Raw genomic sequence first — 21,537 nt, forward strand, 5'->3', positions numbered from 1 at the left:
CCAATGGCAGCGCCGAGTAGGCTGGGCCCGGCCCCTCGCTCCCCGGGGCCCGCCCACTGAGGTGACAGCTGGCCAATCGCGCAGCAGCGGCGGAGCGGGCGGGGCTGGAGAGGCGAGGGGAGGAGCCCGGGGCTGGAGCAGGGAGGAGGGGGCGCGAGATCCCAGGAGGCAAGGAGCGCTGGCAGAGGGGCGGGGGCCTGGACGCCTTTCCTACACCCTCGTCGCCGCCGCACCGGAGCCCCGCGTGCCCTTGGAGCCGACTCTGGTCGGACGCCTCCGCTGACTAATCCGTCCCAACTCCGGGAGACCCTCATCTCGGAGCCACAGGCCGGGAAACCGAGAGCCAAGCGGTGAAGTCTGCTGCCCAGGTCACGCGGCGACTCAGTTTCAAACTGACTCGGAACTGAATCGGGGCTGGTGGGACGAGACCGTGGGACAGGACGTAGGAGGGAGTGAGTTTCCCGCCCTACCGCTTCGGAAAGGCCTCCTGTGGTAGGTGGGGGCCGGGGCGGAGGCTCCCGTACCGCGGCCACTGCCGGCCTCGGTCTGGCCTTGGTCCAGGTCGGGACGTCTACCCGTGCGTGGCCCTTCGGGTGCGCCTGGCGCCCCTGAGAGTTTGGGATTGCGTGTTTGGGGAAGTGCCGAGGACGTGGGCCAGGTCACGCCGGTAAGGTGAGGTCGGCACCTCCCTTGGGGAATCCACTGTTTTTCGCACGTTGCCTTTTCAGTAAAAGGATCCTTTTTTTGACGTCAGTAGATGTCAGGCGTGGGCGGAGCACTACACCCTTTGCCCTCAGCCTGAGAGCGTTTTCAGATCCTCCCATGTTCCTAACCTTGAACACAGTGCTTAATCTCTCAGAGCCTGTTTCATCATCAGTAAAGCGGGAGTGATGACTTGTTTAGTTGGCCGGTCAGACGTCCAACTCTTTTGGGACCCCATGGATTGGGATTTTCCCAGGCAAGAATACTGGAGTGGATTGCCATTTCCTCCTCCAAGGGATTTTCCCTACCCAGGGGTCCAACCCTCGTCTAAACCTCATCTCCTGCCTGCCTCTCCTCCATTGCAGGCAAATTTTTTTTTTTTTTTTTTTACCACTGAGCCACTGTGGAAACTCTTTCAGTTACTACGTTGTTTTACCAAAGAGTGATGATGAAGCTTCCTTAAAGGGCTGTTGAAAACATTGAATGAAATAAAACAGGGCAAGAAGTTGGCCCATGTAAGGACTCATAAGACTTTCCAGGAAGGGACATATTAGTAGCTGATCACAATAACATTCCACAATTTTTCCTTTTTATTTTCCTTTACATCTATTTTAAAAAGAAACTTACAGAAGTGAACCATGCGTGTGTCTGTGTTTGAATCCTGAGATAAGTTGGATAACAGAGTAATGATCAAAATGTGACCCTAGGGTAGTAAGGCCCACGGAACCACAAAGGATGTATGAGAGGCTGGCCTCTTCCTGTGGGGGAGGTGGAAGGGGGCAGTCGGAGCCAGAGGAAGAGGTGCTGGGGCTTATAGGGGAAGGCCCCAGTCACACAGTTATTTGTGAAATGCTCTTCCTTCAGAGCCCAGCTTTTGCCTACTCTCTAGTGGTCCTGGGAGTTCCTGGTGATGTCCCCAGGGCTAGTGGCTGCCTCCTAGCCTCCACTCCTGGAAGCCGGGGAAAGGTCCAGCTCCTCCTGGAACACTGGCCTCCATTCCTGGTGCTGCTCTTTAAGAGAAAAAACCACCAACTGTTGTTCCTGGGTGGCAAGGTTCCCTCCAAGAGGAAGTGGAACTGCTGCCCAGTTGGCTGTTTTACCTGGCAGAGCAGGCTGCGGGTGTAAACGAGTGCCCACTATACAGAGATGTCCCCGTGAGGATGGAGAGTCGAGTTGCCCTGTAGACCTGGGCTCAGCACTGCCCTGGAAAGCTAAATAGGGCTGCCTGCCTTTTGTATGTAGTGAGCTCCCCATCACAGGAGGTGTGTGAGCAGAACTAGCCCCTGTTCTGATGGGGATGCTATGAAAGCCTTTCAGATGTCAGAGGCAGGATCAGATTCAGTGTTTCCAAACTTCATTGTAGATTTTATTCCTTGAAACCATTATTTACACATTTTTTTTCTTTGAACAAGACATGTATTTTACTAAAAGAGTGAATTTATTTTTAAAAAGATAAATATGTGTCATTACCATGAAGAGGTTACCATAAAAAAATAGATAAAGACAGAAAATGGTATTAGATCATGGCCAGGAGTCATGTATGGATGTGAGATTTGAACCATGAAGAAGGCTGAGTGAAGAAGAATTGATGCTTTCGAACTGTGGTGCTGGAGAAGACTCCCGACAGTTCCTTGGACAGCAAGGAGATCAGACCAGTCAATCCTAAGGAAATCAACCCTGAATATTCATTGGAAGGACTGATACTGAAGTTCCAATACTTGGGCCACAGAGCTGACTCTTTGGAAAAGACCCTGATGCTAGGAAAGATTGAGAGCATGAGGAAAAGGGGATGACAGAGGATGAGATGGTTGGATGGCCTCACTGACTCAATGGACATGTGTTTGATTGAAATCAGGGAGATGGTGAAGGACAAGGTTAGCCTGAGCTCAGGCACCCCAAAGGCCCTGGGAGCACCTGCTTGTCCTGGGACCCTGTGCCATGCAGCCTGCCACAGGGCAGCAGCTGCCTGGGGTGTCAAGGGGTCCAAGATCTAGCTCAGATCCTGGCCACCAGCACTGGGGGGTCAGGTGACCCTATCTTCCCCTGGAAGAATTAGGAGGGGCTGGAGGAGGCCCAAAAGGTTGCCCACAGAGCCCAGCAACTTTTGAGAATAAGGGTAGCCTGGTAGAATGCCCTGGAACTTTCTGAACTTGGTAAGTTCTGTCCTGGTGGGGCTTTGTCTGCAGAGGAAGTCATTCAAAGTGAAAGAAAGCACAAACCAGGTTCCACTGCTATCTGGGCAGCTCTAGGAACTGCATAGATTTTCACATTTTTATGGTCAATCATTGTCCTCTGGCATTGTGTTTGGAGCACCACCCCTCGACAAGGAACTGAAATTGGGGTGCTGGTGTGGACACTCGCCTCTCTCTATGGACTTCAGCTGGCTTCAGCTGGACATCTCACTTCGGGGAAGTGTGTCTCCTCCTAAGATCGGAAGAAAAAGACAGAAATTTTCTCTGGGTCATGGAATGGGTTCATGGACAAACAGGAAGCCCCTCCTCCCCACTCCAAGAGTCTTGGCATCGGGGGTTCTGGCCTGGAAAAGGGAACACTAGGCGTGGTACCCAAAAATGAACTGGCACAGCTAGCACATTTTATTTGCAGAACACAAAATCCTACGTTAGTAGAGCGTTTTGTGGTCACTTGTGTTTGGGGGAACTTTGCATAATATAATTTGAATCATTAAAAACTGTCTTCTGTTCTTCCTTTTTGATTCCTAAGTTGTTCATTTCCATCTAGTGACAACTGACACCATGTCTCAGAAATGATGAGAACATGTTGAAACAAAGTGGGCTGATTTAACTGTGTTGCATGAAAAACAGTTTTGCTGAAGGTTAAGAGCGTTGGCTGTGTGACAGAGCAAGCCTGCATGAGCTGTTGTGATCTGTTAGATGTTGCGTCCAGGCGAGGGTTATTATTCAGTGCGATTCAGGTGTGGGCCAACAGTGCGTACCTGGCTTACCCATGAAGACGATCATGTGGTCAGGGGAAAAGAGTCAACCCAGAGTTGTCCAAACATCCTGAAAGGCAGAGCTTCATGGGGATTAAGTTTCTTTGGTGAGGGGAGGGCACAGGTCTCTGGAAGGATCTTTGGTAGCAAGAGTCCATGGATGGTAAAAAGTGTTTTATCTCCTCAAAGTTGTTATTCCAGCTTAGGCAGGGAGAGCACCTTTGGAACAGAGCAGACAGCTTTGGAGTCTGTGTGGCCACTTGCTGACCTCTCCCGGGGCCCTTTGTCAGCCTCCTGTCCCCCTCAACAGGGCTCAGCGCCTGCTGGGCATGCCCAGGCCCTCCAAGTGAGCTGCCATCATCATGGCAGGATCTCTGTGTTCCAGTCGCCCTGCTTTACTGACCTCTGATGTGAACTGAGATGTCGGCCTTGCTGGGCTGGGCTGCTGTCCAGCTCAGCGCAGATGCCTGCTGGCTGGTATGGACAAATTGAGAAGGGCTGACTCGGGGCCACAACACCCCTGCTCTTCCTCGCTCTTTGTGAGTCCCCAGCAAGGTGACTCTCCCAAGTCAGAGTTTCAGTTCCAACTCTGTCTTTTTTAGAGTATCTGTGGCCTTTGAAAGCAGCTGCCAGAGAATCTGATTTCCTTGCACAGGTCCTGGGCATTCTCCCAAAATGCTGGCAGACAGGGAGGCTCTCCCTAGGCTTATGAATGCGCAGATAAATCACATGGAGGAACGTGCTTTGGCCCTTCTAGCAGTGGTGATGGGAACAGAGATCCCTATTCACAAGCATTTTCTTGGGTCTGGCTTATTCTGCTGGTGATAGGCATCTGGGCTGGCAGATGCCATGGTGTCCAGTTCTCTTTAGAAGCCACCAGCTGGATATAGCTTAGAGAACCTGGGTGAGAGATTAGGTTTTGGGCAGAAGAAGATGGAGTCTGGATTCCCTGCCGTCCCTCTGAGCCCTGACATCTGAGGAAACCCCGGGCACCCTCCGTTCTAGGGAAGGCCGGCAGCAGAATGGGGAGAAGGCACCTCCATGCCAGCAGCTCCAGGACACAGGGGCTGCTGGAAGCTCAGGAAGAGACATGCCGGGCCCCCGGCGCCAGCAGAGCCCAGTGTTGTCCAGACCCCGGGCCTCGGCTGCCTGGCATCTGCCTGTAAAAACCATTTGAATTTCATTGTGAACCCACGTGTGCGATCTTTCTGCATCCGCCTCCATAAAGAGGCAAATGTCTTGACAGGCGGAGGACATGGGAGCCGCCCGGGCCTGCCCAGTGCCTGCCTGCCAGTCTGGGGGTGGATGAGGGGTCAGAAGGTCCACTTGGCAGAGACCTCTCATTCTTGAAAGCCCTTGCTTCAGGTGAGTCATTACGTCAGCTTCAACCACAGCTATGCCTGCACCGCAGGGTCCACTGACACGTGGAGAGAAACCCGCCAAGCCTCCCACCTGGCTTGCATGCCAGCCCGCCCACCTGTAATACCCGGTGTTAATCTTTAATCCTGTAACTGCCTGGTGACGAGGAAGAGTATGTTGCACGGAGGAGGTTTTGTGTTAAAGACGTGAAATGCAAACATTCAGTTACTAACTGCTCTTGGCAGCCTCTCTTCTTGTTGCATCTGATTGAGAATCTCAGCAAACTGAGGGGCTGGGACCTCTCCGTGCTGTGAGACCCTGCCCTTGGCATCTACACCGCCAAGCTTCTACCTCCTGGGAGCAAATGTCCTGCCACTCATGACCACCAACAAAAAGGAGCGATGGCCCAGGGATGGAGGGACAGAGTTAGGCCACCAAGGGACTGGAGCCTCTGCTTTTTCAGTGGATCAGGATGTGTCATCCTGCTCTCAGCCTCTGGATTCCCCTGTGCCTTTCCTTCCCTATCCTTCTCTTGTCCAGTGGCCTTGTCCTGTGTCCCCCACAGTCCTGCCTGCTCTTGGCTCCCTGTCCTGCCTGCCCACTGCCTCACCCTCCCAGGGCTCTACCCATCGTGTCCACTGCTTATTCCACAAATGCCTCATGAGCTGTTCCTCAACCCCCATTCCTCTCCCCTTTTAATGTTCTTTAAATTTCCTTCTTTGTTGACTATGCAAATCTCTATCTCACCTCCTCCAGGAAGTCCTCCAGAACCACACCTCCTGTCTTCCCTCTTCTTTACCCCTGGAAGCTGACGTATTGCTGGGTTCTGTTACAAGGCCCCCAGTGTCCTCTCTGCTCAGGATGGTCTTATCAGAGTCCCAGAACCATGACCAGAGATGGCCACTTCCTGCCAACTGCTCACTGAGTCACCAGGACTGGCCAAGCCAGGGCAAATAGTGGCCTGAGCCCTTGACACATCTTCCTCCCCAATCTAGGACCTTTCCAACCATCAGAGGATCAGCTGCAGCCAGATATCCTAGATTGCCCTGCTGCATCTGACTGACAGGTGCCAAGGCCTGACAGTCACCCCTCCCATCACCAGAAGATGAGAGACCAATTACCCCCTGAGAAGCCCACCACCCTGGGCTCCAGCTCAGCGATGGAGCTGAGACAGTGCAGTAGCCAATGCCCTGCAGCCATTCTCAGGGTGCTGGGGGGTTGCTGGGTGGGAGACGCCCCCTCCGGGAGGACTGCCTCCAGGGTCCTGACAAGTCCGTGGGTTGTGGCCTTGAAGAGGACGTGACATGGCTCTGCAGCCGCCAGAAAGGAGGGCCAACCGTGGCTCTGGGACAGCAGGGGCAGATGAGTCTGCCGGTGGAGGTGGAGAGCCGGGCGGGTGCTGTGGATGCCACAGCAGGTCTGCCAGGCCCTGGTGGGGTCTGACTCCTTGGAGGGGCCAAGGTGCACTGGAGGAGAGAAGGGTCTGACTGCCATCAGGGAGGAGACCCTTGGACCTGTGAGTGTGATCCTCCTGGCAACCAGATGGGACTCTGGGGTTTGCCTGAGGTGTGTGGGGTCCCTGAGGAGCCTCACTTGGGGGTAGAGTGACCAGCCCGGCCCTCTCCAAGCTCCTGGGGCCTGGCTGAGGCCACTGAAAGGGCTACTGGGGGGTGTGGAATCAGGAGACAGTGCCCTGGGCATACAAGGGGGATGCCTCCTGGTCCTGAGCTTCCTTCCGGGGAGGTGTCTGCCGTCTGTGGGGCCCAGGAAGCCTGGCAGCCACCTGGACCCTGTTCGGCTTGTACCGACTTGCTCAGATCTGAACGGCCCATCCAGTGGGCAGGCGGGTTCAAGTCAGTTCTCAGGGAGAGTGAACGACATCTAAAGCCCCTTAGTGGTGAGGTCTGTCCAACCCTCGGCAGCTGTGTGGCCCGTGGCCAATGCCCTGCAGAGGAGCTGGCCCTCTCCCACCTAGGAGAACGTTTTCTCCTTCCAGGGTACAAATGCGATTTTCTGGCTCACTGAGAGGCCTGAATGTTCTATTAAACCCCAGGAACACGGAGCCCCTCAGGGGATTCGAAGAGCCTGGTCAATTTCTGGATCCCAGATGGCCTGATCCACAGCAGGAAGTGGGGCGACTTGTGGCTCTGGGGGCCCCGGGGGCCCTATGGGTCTCCTCCAGGCTCAGCAAGGCCTGCAGAGGCACCCCTGCCTCCCACCTGTCTTCCCCCGCTGCAGCCTCCCCCTCCGCTCAGGTGGAGGCCAGGCCTGCCGGACCCCCCTCTGCAGCCACGCCTCTCAACCCCCCTAACCCTTCCAGCTGCTCCTGGCTGGGCTAATGAGGTTACCTCTGAACCTGAACACCTCGGCGACTGTGGCTGGGTCACCCCATCCTCCTCCTGTGCAGACCCCTCCCCGACACTGCCCCTGCTGCCCTCAGCTCCATCCAGCCCCCCAGCCCCCAACCACTCACCTGGTTCCGGCGAGGCCCCTCTGGCAGCATCTCTGGGGAACGCGTCCCCCGCCCTACAAGGCCTCACCACTGGGTGTCCTCTGTCGTACCTCTCTGCCTCAGGCCCTGGCACTACCAGGGCTTCTTCCCTCTGTCCCCCTGCTCCAACCCCGTTTCCCCACCAGGCTTCCTCCAGCTTCTCCCCACGAGCCCTGTGGTCCTGGGAGGCATCCTCGTGGGCCTCTCCCATTGTTCCCCAGACAGGGTCATGGCCCAGGACCCCCTCCTGGGGCCCTCACCTGCTCCCTCCCCGAGTCCTCATCTCACTCAGTGAATCTGCTCGAGACAGCTGAGCCCCTCTGCCCACACCCACTTCTCAGAACCATTTCTTGAGTCACTCTCTCTTCCTGTTCCCTGTTCTGCACCTGGCCCGTCATCTCTGCCGCTGTCCCCATGGGTCCCTGGGCCAGGCCGGTGTGTCTTTGTGAGGTGCCAGCTCAGGGGCCGTGCCGGGCACCAGTGCACACGGGCCCCTGCGTTTCATCAAGATTATCCACTGCCGCTTCTGCTCGCTGTCTACACCCTGTGCATTGTCCTGCCCTGTCCTTCCCAGCGTCCAACTGCCAGGGCTCCCAGGGACCCCAGACCCTGGGCCAGGATGTCCCGTGTCCCTTCTGAGGCCCAACTCCTTTTGCTCCCTCCCCAGCCTCACTGACTTTCTGCCCCTACCCCCCAGGCTTTATTCCCGCCTCAGCTCTCTGGGTCTCTGTGTCTATCGCTCCCTCTGCCTCCTCTGTTTGTCACAGGAATTTTATTTATTGCAAGATTGACATTATAACAATATCAAAGGATGTTTAAGACATGTATTTATTGGCTGTGGTGGGTCTTTGTTGCTTCGCGTGGGCTCTTCTCTCGTTGTGGTGCGCAGGCCTCTCAGCGGTGGCTTCTCTTGTTGCAGAGCACTGGCTCTTAGGGCGCACAGGCTTCAGTAGTTGTGGCTCGCGGGCTTAGCTGCTCTGCCACATGTGGGATCTTCCCAGACCAGGGACTGAACCAGCGTCCTCTGCTTTGCAACGTGGACTCTTAACCATTGAACCACGAGGGAGCTCTGTTACAGGATATTTTTAAAAGAGAACCATTCGCTCTTGGCTTGAGCATGGTGGTATGTTCCTGCGTCCATGGTCTCTCCGGTCCTGGCTGGTGACGGCCACTTCCAGTGTCACATGGGGAGCGAGGTCCTCGTCACCAGACAACGTCCATGCTGCCCAGATGCCGCAGAGTGAGGTACCCGCTGGCTACACCGCTGCGGCCTAGCACCTGTTTTAGCAAAAGGTAGGGAAGGACACCCACTGTCAGCCCTGGGTGGTGGGGGCAAGGGGTGCTGACTTCCTAGACACCCCCACCCTCATCTACTGGGAGTGCTGGGTCCTCAGAGGGGGCCCAGGCACCTCCAGCTCAGCACTCAGGAAGCCACAGGGGAAAGGAGTCAGTGCAGGAGGGCTCCGCCCAGGCCCCGGACACCATGTTTTCGAGGTGGGGGTGTCTCCCCAAGGCAGTGCCAGCTCCCTGGATGGCCCCAGCTCCTCCCATGCAGGCCTCAGTCACAGGCGAGGTCCAGCTGTGGGCACAGTCAGTCCACACACCACCCACTGAGGCAGGAGCTGGGCTCCTTCCAGCCCTTGGTCCTCACACCCACAGCCCGTCTCCCCTGCCTCCCCATCCCTCCTTTGCTCTGGAAGGACCCTTTTTCTGGCTGCTCCCCTGTGCTGGGCTGAGGGTGCCTAGGCTGCTCTGAGGATGCAGCCCTGAGTCAGCCCTCCTCCCCCACCACTAGGCCAAGCCATTCTCTGCCCCTGGAAGCCCCCCACCCCCACCACCAGCTGTGAACTTGGTTCAGACTGTTTCCTGCTCCTGTCCCTTGCGTGTTTGCAAGCAACTTGGGACCCAGGCTCCCGTGTGGGTCGGGGCTGCAGGGGGAGGCCCCAGGACAGCATTTCCAGGGAATTCATGTCAGCTTTTCTCAAGAGCACACCCGCCTCCTTCTCTACCCTCCGGGGGCTTTTCAAAAAGTCCGAGGGCATGCATCACTGGTGGGAATGTAAAATGGTGCAGCTGTGAAAAACAGGCTGGCAATTGTGCAAAAAAAACCTCTTAAAACAGAATTACCATATGATCCTGCAATTCTCCTGGGGATATTATCCCCAAGAGAACTGAAAGCAGAGGTTGGAGAAGATATTTGTACACTCACATTCACAGCAGCACTGTTCACAACTGCAAGAGATGGAAGCAACCGAGTGCTCACCAGTGGGTGAAGCATAGACAACTGTGCCTGTCCATGGGATGGAGCCGGTGTGCGACAGCTGTGCAGGCCAGGGCCCCAGAGGGCAGGCTCCACAGTTGGCTGAGCGAGGTGGGGGCTGCCCAGTCTGATTAACTCAAATACGGATGACAAGTGACTCATAGCCGGTTGTCTCAAATCAGGGAAATGGAAAAAACCAAGTGTTCAATAAATATTTTCCTCATAACCTTCATTAATTATGCTTCTACATGGCCTGGGAGGTGTTAATTGCCTTCTGTCCAGGCTCTGCTTACAGTGACAGGAGCACTGTCTGGGGGTGTCCTTGCCTTCTGGGTCTCACTCCTAAGCAGACTCCCCCCGGCTCTGGCAAACTGTGGTGAGTGATATGTGGTCAATGGTGGTGTTGGTATTGCTCTGGGTTTCAGAAACAGTGAGGCCTGAATGCGAGAAATGGGCCCTCATTTGTGGAAATTAGGTGGCACGTATGTGGGGCCTGGGCCCCCTGGGCCCCCTCAGCTGGGAGGGGCCTGGGAGGGAGCTGCCAACAGAAGAGAGGGGCACAGAGGAGGAGGGGGCATCGAGAACCCCACGTGAAGGCCTCTGACCTCTCCCTACGTGTCCTTCTATCCAGAGAACCCTGCCCCTGGTCTGAGGCCTCAGTGGGCCCCGAGCTGACTTGAGCAAGGAGAGGAGGGCACCCAGAAAAGACCAGGCTGTAGGGAGCAGGGCCGCTTACTGCTCACTGAGTCACCTGCCATCCCATCCTCCCCTGGGCTCCTCATCCCACACCCTGGGCCCAGCTCTGAGCTGTACCCATGCCCCCCCAGCCCGGCCCCAGCCCCCACCCTGGCACATGAACTGCCTCACTGTGCAAAGCCCTGGGGGTATGAAGTGTGGGCTGTGGGGACCCAGCCCAGGGGGCAGCTAGGTACTTCCAGTGAAGCTCCACCACCTCCTGCAGGTGAGGTTGCTCCCATGTCATGGAGACCCACCTGTCTGTCTTCTGACCCTGGGTGGGCTTTGGGCCAGCCTATGGGCAGCCGGCCCCACTCCTGTCCTTGGCACTGCTCTCCCAAGCAGGAAATGGATCCCGGCAGCTGCGGTCCTACAGGGCAGGAAGGCGGCCTCGGGGAGGGCTTTTCCCTGTCCTACGTGTTCTGTCTTGTTCAGGGCAACATAATAACCGAAGGATGGAAAACAGTGGAAATTTCAGCCTGCGGGCCCGTGGAGCAGAGTTCTTCCTAGGGTGACGGTCAAGGAGAGTGCTCGCTCTCGGGTCCCAGCTGCTGCCCCTGCACGAGCTCGCAGTGTCCACCCCAGACAGTGACCCCAGGCTGAGGGTCCCCCTCTTAAGGCACTTTCTCAGCTTCTCTTCTACCTCATAGGCAGTTGCCTGGATGTGGAAAAAAAGTGTTAATTGCACAGTTATGTCTGATTCTTTGCAACCCCACGGACTGTAGCCCACCAGACTCCTCTGTCCAGGGGATTCTCCAGGCAAGAGTACTGGAGTGGGTTGCCATTCCCTTCTTCAGGGGATCTTCCCGACCCAGGGATCGAACCTGGGTCTCCTGTATTGCAGGCAGATTCTTTACCATCTGAGCCACCAGGGAGGGAGATGGTTTATTATGATAACTGAGCTTGTGAAATGGGGATTTGCATTTACATTTTCTTCACCCTCACTTCTGGGGAGTAAAGTGAAAGGGGGGCCTCCCCACAATGGATTCTGGGAGCACACCCAGGGCTCCGCTGACCTGCGTGGAGTTGATTGGCTTCGGCTTCTGTTCAGGCCAACCTGCAACTCCCGGTGGCCACAGGGACTGGGGGACTTGGGGACACAGTCTGTGTCATCCCCACTCGTCCCTTGCTGACACTTGAGAGTGGGAACAGTATGGCCCCTCTGAACACTGGAGGGTGTGATGCCCACTTCCTCTGTCTTGAGGGAAGCCTCGCTCCATCCTTTCATGCAATTTCCGGCTTTATCTGGTCTTTCTGGTAAAACTGGCAAAGTGTGGTTTGAATGGACATTTCCCTTTTTGGATAGTGACTACTTAGATAATAACAAAGAACTTCCCGTAGAGATATCCAAATACAGAACTGCAGAAGTTGTCTAGAAGTGGGGAGGGTCTGTTCCCAGTACTTCTGGGGCTGAGCTCAGGTCAAAAGTACATCAGTCAGCATGGTTATGCTGCCATGACCAGCAGACCCAAGGTCTGGGAGCTCCATCCCAAGTGGCCTCGGAGGGGGCAGTGCAGGGGCCCAGGTGGTCAGGGAAGGAGGGGCAGGTGAACCTTGTACCTGCTGAGTCCTGAGGGTGCCCACCTGAACATCACTTTCCGGGAGGGCCTCCACCCCCATCCTACCCCATGCCCTGAGGGCAGAGCAGGATTCCCGGACACAGGCTCAGCCTGACACGTGACTTCCTTTCTGCTTGGGTCTGGTTCAGGGGTCATCTAGGGGGAGCTGGGCAGAGTTCAGGCACACAGAGCTGTCCACCCGCATGGCAAGTGGGAGAAGCCTTCACTGGCGTACCCTCCTGTCACTCCCAGATGCTCCCACCATGGGAGCAGGAGATGGGAACAGGAGTAGTGACCTCCTCAGCCCCTCTCCTGCCTTTGGCCCTGTCCTGGGTCTTTGCTCACCTGAACCACCTCCTCCATACTGTTCTGTACCCATCAGGGCCCCTAAAGTGTGGCCAGAGAGCACATGGTTTGAAAAGTAGCGGGTGGCCAGGCCTCCCAGCTTCCATAGACCTGGGGGTGCCCCGCGGTCCCCAGGCTGCCTCCGGCCCTGCCCCCAACCCCCTTGTTCTGCTGAGTCATGTCCTGGCTCCACTCTGGGCAGTTGTGACTTCTGGTCGGTCGGAAATGTTTCTGGTTGAGCTGCCAGTGGCTTCATGTCCTTCCTGCCCCCTGAGAGGAAAGTTTCAGTTCTGGAAAATAACCAGGCCAAAAAGGGAGGCAAGTTTCTGCCCTGCGGCAGTTTGAGAAAGAAATTTCCTGACTGCCTGGCTCCCGGCAACCTCTGATAGCACCCTCTCCTGACCCTCGGGCAGTGGGACCACTGTGTCACAGACTGTCCTTGTGGACATGAGCCAGTGTGTCAGAGAAGCTGCTCGGCCCTCTGTGACGGGTACAGGGCGAAGCTGTGAGTTCAGGCACATGGACTCTTTCCAGAAAGCACAAAGCCCTGCAACTGCCCGGACTGACTGAGAGTTGCACAGGAGCCAGGCCCTCCCCCACCTCCCAGGGTAAGCTCCTTTTCAAAGCACCTGGAAGTCAGGTAAACACCAAAAGTGGGTTCAGTTCAGTTCAGTTCAGTTCAGTCGCTCAGTCGTGTCCGACTCTTTGCGACCCCATGAATCGCAGCATGCCAGGCCTCCCTGTCCATCACCAACTCCCGGAGTTCACCCAGACTCACGTCCATTGAGTCAGTGATGCCATCCAGCCATCTCATCCTCTGTCGACCCCTTCTCCTCCTGCCCCCAATCCCTCCCAGCATCAGACTCATTTCCAATGAGTCAACTCTTCACATGAGGTGGCCAAAGTACTGGAGCTTCAGCTTTAGCATCATTCCTTCCAAAGAAATCTCAGGGCTGATCTCCTTTAGAATAGACTGGTTGGATCTCCTTGCAGTCCAAGGGACTCTCAAGAGTCTTCTCCAACACCACAATTCAAAAGCATCAATTCTTCGGTGCTCAGCTTTCTTCATAGTCCAACTCTCACATCCATACATGACCACAGGAAAAACCATAGCCTTGACTAGACGGACCTTTGTTGGCAAAGTAATGTCTCTGCTTTTTAATATGCTATCTAGGTTGGTCATAACTTTCCTTCCAAGGAGTAAGCGTCTTTTAATTTCATGGCTGCAGTCACCATCTGCAGTGATTTTGGAGCCCCCAAAAAAACAAAGTCTGACACTGTTTCCACTGTTTCCCCATCTATTTCCCATGAGTGATGGGACAGGATGCCATGATCTTCGTTTTCTGAATGTGGAGCTTTAAGCCAACTTTTTCACTCTCCGCTTTCACTTTCATCAAGAGGCTTTTTAGTTCCTCTTCACTTTCTGCCATAAGGGTGGTGTCATCTGCATATCTGAGGTTATTGATATTTCTCCCGGCAATCTTGATTCCAGCTTGTGCTTCCTCCAGCCCAGTGTTTCCCATGGTGTACTCTGCATGTAAGTTAAATAAGCAGGGTGACAATATACAGCCTTGACGTACTCCTTTTCCTATTTGGAACCAGTCTGTTGTTCCATGTCCAGTTCTAACTGTTGCTTCCTGACCTGCATATAGGTTTCTCAAGAGGCAGGTCAGGTGGTCTGGTATTCCCGTCTCTTTCAGAATTTTCCACAGTAGCAATTAAATCTTTAGAACAAAAAAAAAAAAAAAACCAACCAGCTTGTGTAAGGCTGGAAGTCCCCCAGGGTGGGGTCAGGTACAGATCTCTCTGAGTGCCTCCCTGCACCGCCCTGCTGGCACAAGTGATGCTATTCAGGTTCATAGACATCACTGATCTGAATATTCATGCCACCCTCTTCCTCTTCTCTGGTCGAAGAGGAAACGTGGCTCCTTGTCTCAGCTCCCTCTGTCTCTGACTGCGACATCTGTCCCCATGAGTGGGTGTCACTCCAGTACACAGAGGTGAGCCCCATCATCCCACGGAAACTCCTAAATGCTCCAGGGGGGAAGCCTTGGGAAGTTTTACACAGCACAGTAGGTCCGTCCAGGGAACCAAGGACAGACCTGACCAGCCTGACCCTAACCCTAGGCACGTTACAATATTGCCCCATCTGGGCTTCTCCGTGGTCCATGCCCACGAGGCTGGCACGTGGGCTGCGCCATGGGCCTCAGTCTGTCCATATGTGCAGTGGGGCAGTAAGTGGGGCTGTAGGAGAGCTCAGGGGACAAGACTACAAGCTGCCCAGAAGCGTGTGGCCTTGGGGTCACTGTCCCATCATGCACTAATATTTAAGAAGCATGGATCAAACCTTCTAAAGCAGCCATGGCTTCTGGCAACCTCATGGTGCTGGCAGCACCCAGCTCCTCCCAGGGAGGTGGCGAGTCTTGGCTACCGTGACATGTCCCTGAGCTGACCGAGAGTAGCACATGGCCAGCACCTTGCAGCTCTGGGGCCAGAGTCCTGGCCTCCTTGCCTCTGGTGTCTGCAGGATGGAGCTCCTCCCGGAGGCTTTTTCCTGTTCTGGCTTTCAGATGCGCCACGTCCCACGGTTCATGGCCCTTTCCCCACATTGCTCCCACCTCTGCTTCCATCGCACGTCTCCTCTGGCTCTGAGCCTCCAGCCTCACTGCTCTCAACCCCAGAGACTACCAGGCTCATCTCCCATCTCACAGCTCATACCCCTTTGCCAAGCAAGGTTCACAGATTTAGGGTTAGGATGAAGGTATTGTTAGGGACCACTCTCCGCCCACAAACCAGCATCTCAGCTGCTACTCAGGCACCCTCCCTCCCCAGGTCCCCTTGCTGTCCTTTCTCCTCTTTGTGCCTGCTCCAAGGGCTTTCAATCCCTTGGCCTGGGATCTGAGCTGGCATCTCTCTGCAGGGGTGGGGTTGGCCCCCCAGGTCACCCAGCTAGTGCCTGGTAACTGAGACTTTTCTGCTCTTGGTTCTATGCCGGCAGGGCATGCATCTGCTCCCGCCCCACCTTGCTTGTCCTTTAGAACACCGGTAACGTCATTCATCTCACGGCTGTTAACCCAGGTGGGCTACCTGAAGGTGGGGGCTGGAGACACTGCCTCTGATACCCAGTCCCAGCCACCTAGCACATTAAGCTGATTTTGTTACCTTTAAAAATTTAAACTGATACTTGTGCAGTTTTTGAAAGCTTTTAAGTATGTTTAAAACAACTGAGGTAAATGAGTGTCCTTTTTGACTATAGATCTTATGAAATTTAAGTATAAGCAATGATTTCTGGTAAGGATTTAGGTTCTGAACTTAGATGCACTGTAAGCATAAAACATCTGGGAACTTTGAAGACTCAGCAGAAAAAAAGGAAAGTAAAATACTTCATTAATAACCCCTGATGTTGATTATATGTTGAAATGATAATTTGGGGGCTATTTCAGGGTAAATCAAAGATTTATTAAAATTAATTTTAACTGTTTCATGTAATAATCTAGATGCACGAGTTTAACAAACAAAACCTGAAGGTTTAATGGGCCACCTAGTGGTGAGTGATGCTGGAGGCTGTGAGTCTCTGGGTGGCAGAAGAGTGTGCACTGTGTATGTCTGTGTGTGTGTGTGTGTCTATGTGTGTGTGTCTATGTGTGCGTCTATGCATGGCTCTGTGTGTGTCTATATGTCTCTGTGTGTCTTTGTGTGTCTCTGTGTGTGTGTCTCTGTGTCTCTGTGTGTGTGTCTCTGTGTGTCTGTGTGTGTATCTGTGTGTGTATTTATGTGTGTGTGTGTGTCTGTGTGTGTATCTATATGCGTCTCTGAGTGTCTATGCGTGTCTCTGTGTGTGTGTCTATGTGTAACTGTGTGTGTGTCTGTATCTACGTGTCTGTGTCTCTGTGTGTGTATCTATATGTGTCTGTGTGTGTTTACGGTTGTCTGTACATCTGTGTATGTCTGTGTGTGTGTGTCTATGTCTATGTGTATGTCTATGTTTGTGTGTCTCTGTGTGTGTGTGTGTCTACATCTATGTGTGTGTCTGTGTCTCTGTGTTTGTGTGTGCATCTACATGAGGTGGGTGTGGTGCTGGACACAGTGCTGACTACACAGTGGTGTGAAGCCCATGGTCTCTGCCACAGAGGGGTCAGTCTGGGCCTCAGTCCCCAGCACAGTGGGCATAGTGGATGTCCCACTGACCCCTCCTTTGCAGAGGGGGCTCAGCTTACCAGCTAGGGCCCAGGGGAGAGGCTGGTCTCCACCCAGAAACAAGGCCCTGCCCTGGGCTCCCAGAAGGGTGTTCCAACCAGGAGCTTCCTCTCCCTCTTGCCGTTGGCTGGACCATGCAGAGGCTCTTGGGGCCTGGGGGGTGTCCTGGACCCCACTCACCACCTGTCAGAGGAGGCGGGTCCTGGAGGGCTTAGGCAGGAGGGCCAATCTGGGTGACAAATGATCCCCCTGCAAGGCAGCAGACTTCTCCTGGGGTGTTTCCAGCAATGGGCATTTCCAGAGAGAGCTCTGCTTTGCTGGTTACTAACTGCTCACGGGCAGTGGCCTCCTCACCCTTCCATCAAAGTCACCTCCTGGGGTACCGTGTCCCAGACTCATTCAGCCTCCACCCCACCCCATGCTCAGGAAGTGGATGTCACGTGGTGGATACCTGCCATCAGCAGCTGCAGTGGAGACATCTGACAGGTAGTGACTCTTTCTTTGGGAAGCTCTCCAGTCTTTGAGGGGCCATGAGTTCTCCAGGCAGGCCAGGGGACAGTGGGCTGGAGGCCCACAGCAGGGCCAGTGGGGAGTCGACCTGAGCCTGGCCCACCAAACTCTTGGGCTCCTGGGTGGCTGTGGGGCTGGTGGTGAGATTGACCCAGGTAGGGGTAGGAGTCTGGTGGCCCTGGTGGTGAATGTGTGTGTCGGGGGAGGTACATGGCAGCCTGATCCACTGGGCACCAGTAGGGAACCTGCACACCCAGAGTTCTGTGTTCATGGTGTTCTGGTCAGGGCCAGAACTGAGAAAGCCAGCACAGCCAGCCTGAGATGAGAAGCAGGGAGCCCAGTGGTGAGCAGGGTGGGGCTGTGGAACCCTCTAGAGCTGGGCCACAGTGAGGGGTCCCTGATGGGACATGGGTCCTCCAGCCCTGGGTCTGCCGAGCTGGCTGTGGCTTTGTCCCAGCGACGCTGTCCCGTGTCCCCTGAGGCCCTCCCGCCTTGTGAAAGCTGGGAGGTGGTGGCAGCCTTCTCCAGCCGTTGTGGGTGAGCAACAGCACTAGAAGACAGATGTGAAGCAGGGCGGTCTGACACCCACTCTCCTGGCACCTCCCTTGGGCAGCAGGTGCAGTGAAAACCCTGTGGGCACGGAGGGTGGCTGCTTACCGGTCACACAGAGCTGGATGCCGCCATGGTCTCCACCCCTCACCTGTGTTTCCTACTTGTTCTTCCTCTGTGTTTTGATAGAACCCTTGGGCAGCGCCTCCCTGGGATGCATGTCTGAGAAGGTGATGACGCCCAGAAGGTGATAAGTCAGCCGGCTGCTTCGGGACCTTGGAGCCACCAGGAACACAGGCAGGCTGGCAGAGGTGCCCGGTCACCACCCTCTCCTGCCCTTTTGGGCCCCTAAAAAGCTGCGGCTGTGCAAGAAACCTGCCCTTGGAGGAAGGGCTCCACGCGGAAGGAACAGGTAGACAGGAGGGACAGGAACTGGCTCCTCCATGCTCTGAGCTCAGAGCACATCAGCAGCCCTGGGCCCCCGGGCCCTGGGTCTGCCCAGCTACCCCAACTCCAGCAGCCACAGGACAGCGGGTATCTTTGCCAGTGTCTGCAGGCAGGAGGGGAGGGACGTCTGGCCGGCTGCCGGTCCTGCTGAGTGAGAACCTTGGGTGCGTGAGGGACTCAGCTTTCCCAGGAGGGAGGGGAGTGAATCAGCTTCATGGAGGAAGGTGACCTTGCTGGTGACTTTAGGAGCACTGCCTCTGAGCCAGATTCTCGCTCTTGGCTGTGTGTCCAGGCAGGTGTGGTTCTTCCATGCCTGGTAGTCCCCGTCTTCGTTACAGCAGAAAAGGAAGTTACAGGATCCCCCAGCAGGCTTGCTTCTCCCATCCCTGTGTATCCGGGCACCTGAGGCCTCAGGTGTCCCCTCGGATCATCTTGGGAGGGGGTGTCCTTGACCATGTCCTCTGGACTCAGCTGCCGAGTGAGCCGATCTGAGCCTTGCCTCAAATCATCAAGGCCTCGGCTCCTCCAGGCCTGGGCTCGACGTCCCCCTAAACAGAAAGCAGAGGGTGCCACTGGCCCTGGGTTGTTTCTGCCTTTTGGTGATGCTGTTATGAAGAACTCTGTGAACATCTCCTCAAGATCCTACCTTTATTCCTTCCGGTAAATACCCAGAGGCAGAGATGCTGGGTCAGACAACAATTCTAGGCTCACTTTCTTGAGAGGCTGTGTCCTCTTTTCTAGCTTCCTGTCTTTTACTTCAGTGGAGTCATTCAGTGTGTGTGGCTGGCTTCTTTCATGTAGATTATATTTGCAAGACTCATCCTGGTTGTCTCATTCAGTGGTAGCCTCTTTCTTTGTGTTGTTGTGTTGTGTGCCATTGTACGAACATGCAACAGTTTATCCAATAAACAGCACTTAGAGTGACTTCCCTGGTGATCCAGTGACCGGGACTCAGAGGTCCCAGGGCACGCCACCCAGGTTTGATCGCTGGTCGGGGACTAGATCCCACATGCCACAGCTAAGGTCCTGCATGCCGCAACTAGGATCCAGAGCAGCCAAATATATAAATAAAAATATCTTTTTAAAATGGCACATAGACACTGGGCTGTCTCCAGCTTGGGGCTGTCGTGAATGGTACTGCCTGGGCAGTCTGTGCAGAGCTGATGGGTTCAGGGTATGCGTGAGCCTTAACTGGATTTCTGTAAGTTTAGCCAAGCAAAATTCCAGTGGAAAGGAGTTGTGTCATGCTTAAATACCTGACGTACCTTAACACACCTGACAATAGCCACACACACTTACCAGATACTTTCGAAGAGGAGTCTAACCCTGTGACAACCTCTCTGCAGGGCAGACAGGCTCATCCCCCCCACCCCGATGTTACAGGTCAAGATAAAGCCTTGAGGTTAAGCAGCTTGCCCGGCTGCCACTGCTGGTGAGCGGAGAGCTGGAATGCAGGTCCTGTTTCCCACGGTCCGCCTTTATTCACCTCTGAAAGGCAGGCACTGATTTTTCCTCTCCACCACTCACGTTACCTTTTAAAAATTCTGTTTTAATTGCAAGGAAAATATTATGACAGTGGGCCTGCCCCGGCCGCCCTGCCGCTTCCTCTTCTGTTATTACAGTAATCGACTCACTGAATCGGTTGAGAGGAGGGGCCCGTCTTCCTCGTCTGTGTTTGCCGGTCTCGTTCAAGTACGTGCCTCTTTGCATTATGATTCCAGATAATTCAATTGGAAGTGATTTATAGAACAAAATCGATGGGAACGGAAAGCTGATTAGTCAGCAGTGGAGCTAGGAAACCCATCGTCTTGTCATTTCTCCTGGTTGGTAGTGAGAAAGTTCCCGACAGTTGCTTGGTCACCTGAGAGCAGTGACCAGGGTCAAGGTGCCCTTGACCATCTATTTATTTACTCATTCCTTTCCTATAAGACAGTGCGCACATGTTGCCACCCAGATTTCTCAGCCCCTTCACTCCACTTCACAGTGTACAATGGATACCATTCCATGCCCGTAAATATTCTTCTACAGCTTTCTTGGTGGCTACCTCCTGTTCCACCATAATTTACCTAACTTACACGGACTGTTTCCAGCTTTGGGGATTATGTAGGATGACTATCCTTGCATGAAAATCTTCTGGCAGAAACTTATTTCCTACGGACATATTTCCATGAATTTTACTGGGATTTTGGTCTGTCTTTGCACTTTTCAAAAACGACACACCCATTTCTACTCCTCCTGGCAGAGCATCAGTTCAGTTCAGTTCAGTTCAGTCACTCAGTCATGTCCAACTCTTAGCGACCCCATGAATTACAGCACACCAGGCCTCCCTGTCCATCACCAACTCCTGGAGTTTACCCAAACTCATGTCTATCGAGTCGGTGATGCCATCCAGCCATCTCATCCTCTGTCATCCCCTTCTCCTCCTGCCCCCAATCCCTCCCAGCATCAGGGTCTTTTTCAATGAGTCAACTCTTCACATGAGGTGGCCAAAGTACTGGAGTTTCAGCTTTAGCATCAGTCCTTCCAATGAACACCAAGGGCTGACCTCCTTTAGAATAGACTGGTTGGATCTCCTTGCAGTTCAAGGGACTCTCCAACACCACAGTTCAAAACCATCAATTCTTTGGTGCTCAGTTTTCTTCACAGTCCAACTCTCACATCCATACATGACCACTGGAAAAACCATAGCCTTGACTAGACAGACCTTTGTTGGCAAAGTAATGTCTCTGCTTTTTAATATGCTGTCTAGGTTGGTCATAACTTTCCTTCCAAGGAGTAAGCGTCTTTTAATTTCATGGCTGCAGTCACCACCTGCAGTGATTTTGGAGCCCCCAAAAATAAAGTCTGACACTGTTTCCACTGTTTCCCCATCTATCTCCCATGAAGTGATGGGACCGGATGCCATGATCTTCGTTTTCTGAATGTGGAGCTTTAAGCCAACTTTTTCACTCTCCACTTTCGCTTTCATCAAGAGGCTTTTGAGTTCCTCTTCACTTTCTGCCATAAGGGTGGTGTCATCTGCATATCTGAGGTTATTGATATTTCTCCCAGCAATCTTGATTCCAGCTTGTTCTTCTCCCAGCCCAGCATTTCCCATGGTGTACTCTGCATGTAAGTTAAATAAGCAGGGTGACAATATACAGCCTTGACGTACTCCTTTTCCTATTTGGAACCAGTCTGGCAGAGCATAAGAATGCCTTTTCTCTGTCCTTTGGCCAGAATTGGCTTGACAATGTAAATCATCATTTGCCAGTTTGGCAGAAGATGAATTGAATGTCATTGGCTCTTTCACTGTGTATCTTTGATTCGGGCAAAGTCAGGCATTTGACGTGAGTTTCTCGGTGTAGTTGGTGAAATGCCTGTTCAAGTCTTCTGCCCATTTTCTGTGGATGTGCCAGTGCTCCAATACTTCAGCTACATTTTCAGAACACTG

The 21,537-nt window shown here is 54.1% G+C and overlaps 2 long non-coding RNA genes across 3 annotated transcripts; both read right to left on the reverse strand.

The window, feature by feature from the left end:
• Nucleotides 1-2,920: 2,920 nt before the first annotated feature.
• LOC138990530 (uncharacterized) lies at nt 2,921-7,818 on the reverse strand. Its single transcript, XR_011466667.1, has 3 exons — nt 7,485-7,818; nt 3,656-3,871; nt 2,921-3,126 (listed from the first exon to the last, which is right to left on the reverse strand). It is a non-coding gene; the product is annotated as an uncharacterized lncRNA (long non-coding RNA).
• A 471-nt stretch (nt 7,819-8,289) lies between these two features.
• LOC138990436 (uncharacterized) lies at nt 8,290-20,560 on the reverse strand. Of its 2 annotated transcripts, XR_011466541.1 has the most exons (4): nt 17,766-20,560; nt 13,031-14,125; nt 10,755-11,155; nt 8,290-8,780 (listed from the first exon to the last, which is right to left on the reverse strand). It is a non-coding gene; the product is annotated as an uncharacterized lncRNA (long non-coding RNA). The 2 variants fall into 2 exon arrangements; XR_011466540.1 differs by lacking the exon at nt 13,031-14,125 and having other exon boundaries at nt 8,295-8,780.
• Nucleotides 20,561-21,537: the final 977 nt, after the last annotated feature.

This window comes from Bos mutus, chromosome 13, assembly GCF_027580195.1.
Source record: "Bos mutus isolate GX-2022 chromosome 13, NWIPB_WYAK_1.1, whole genome shotgun sequence".
Classification (NCBI taxonomy): domain Eukaryota; kingdom Metazoa; phylum Chordata; class Mammalia; order Artiodactyla; family Bovidae; genus Bos; species Bos mutus.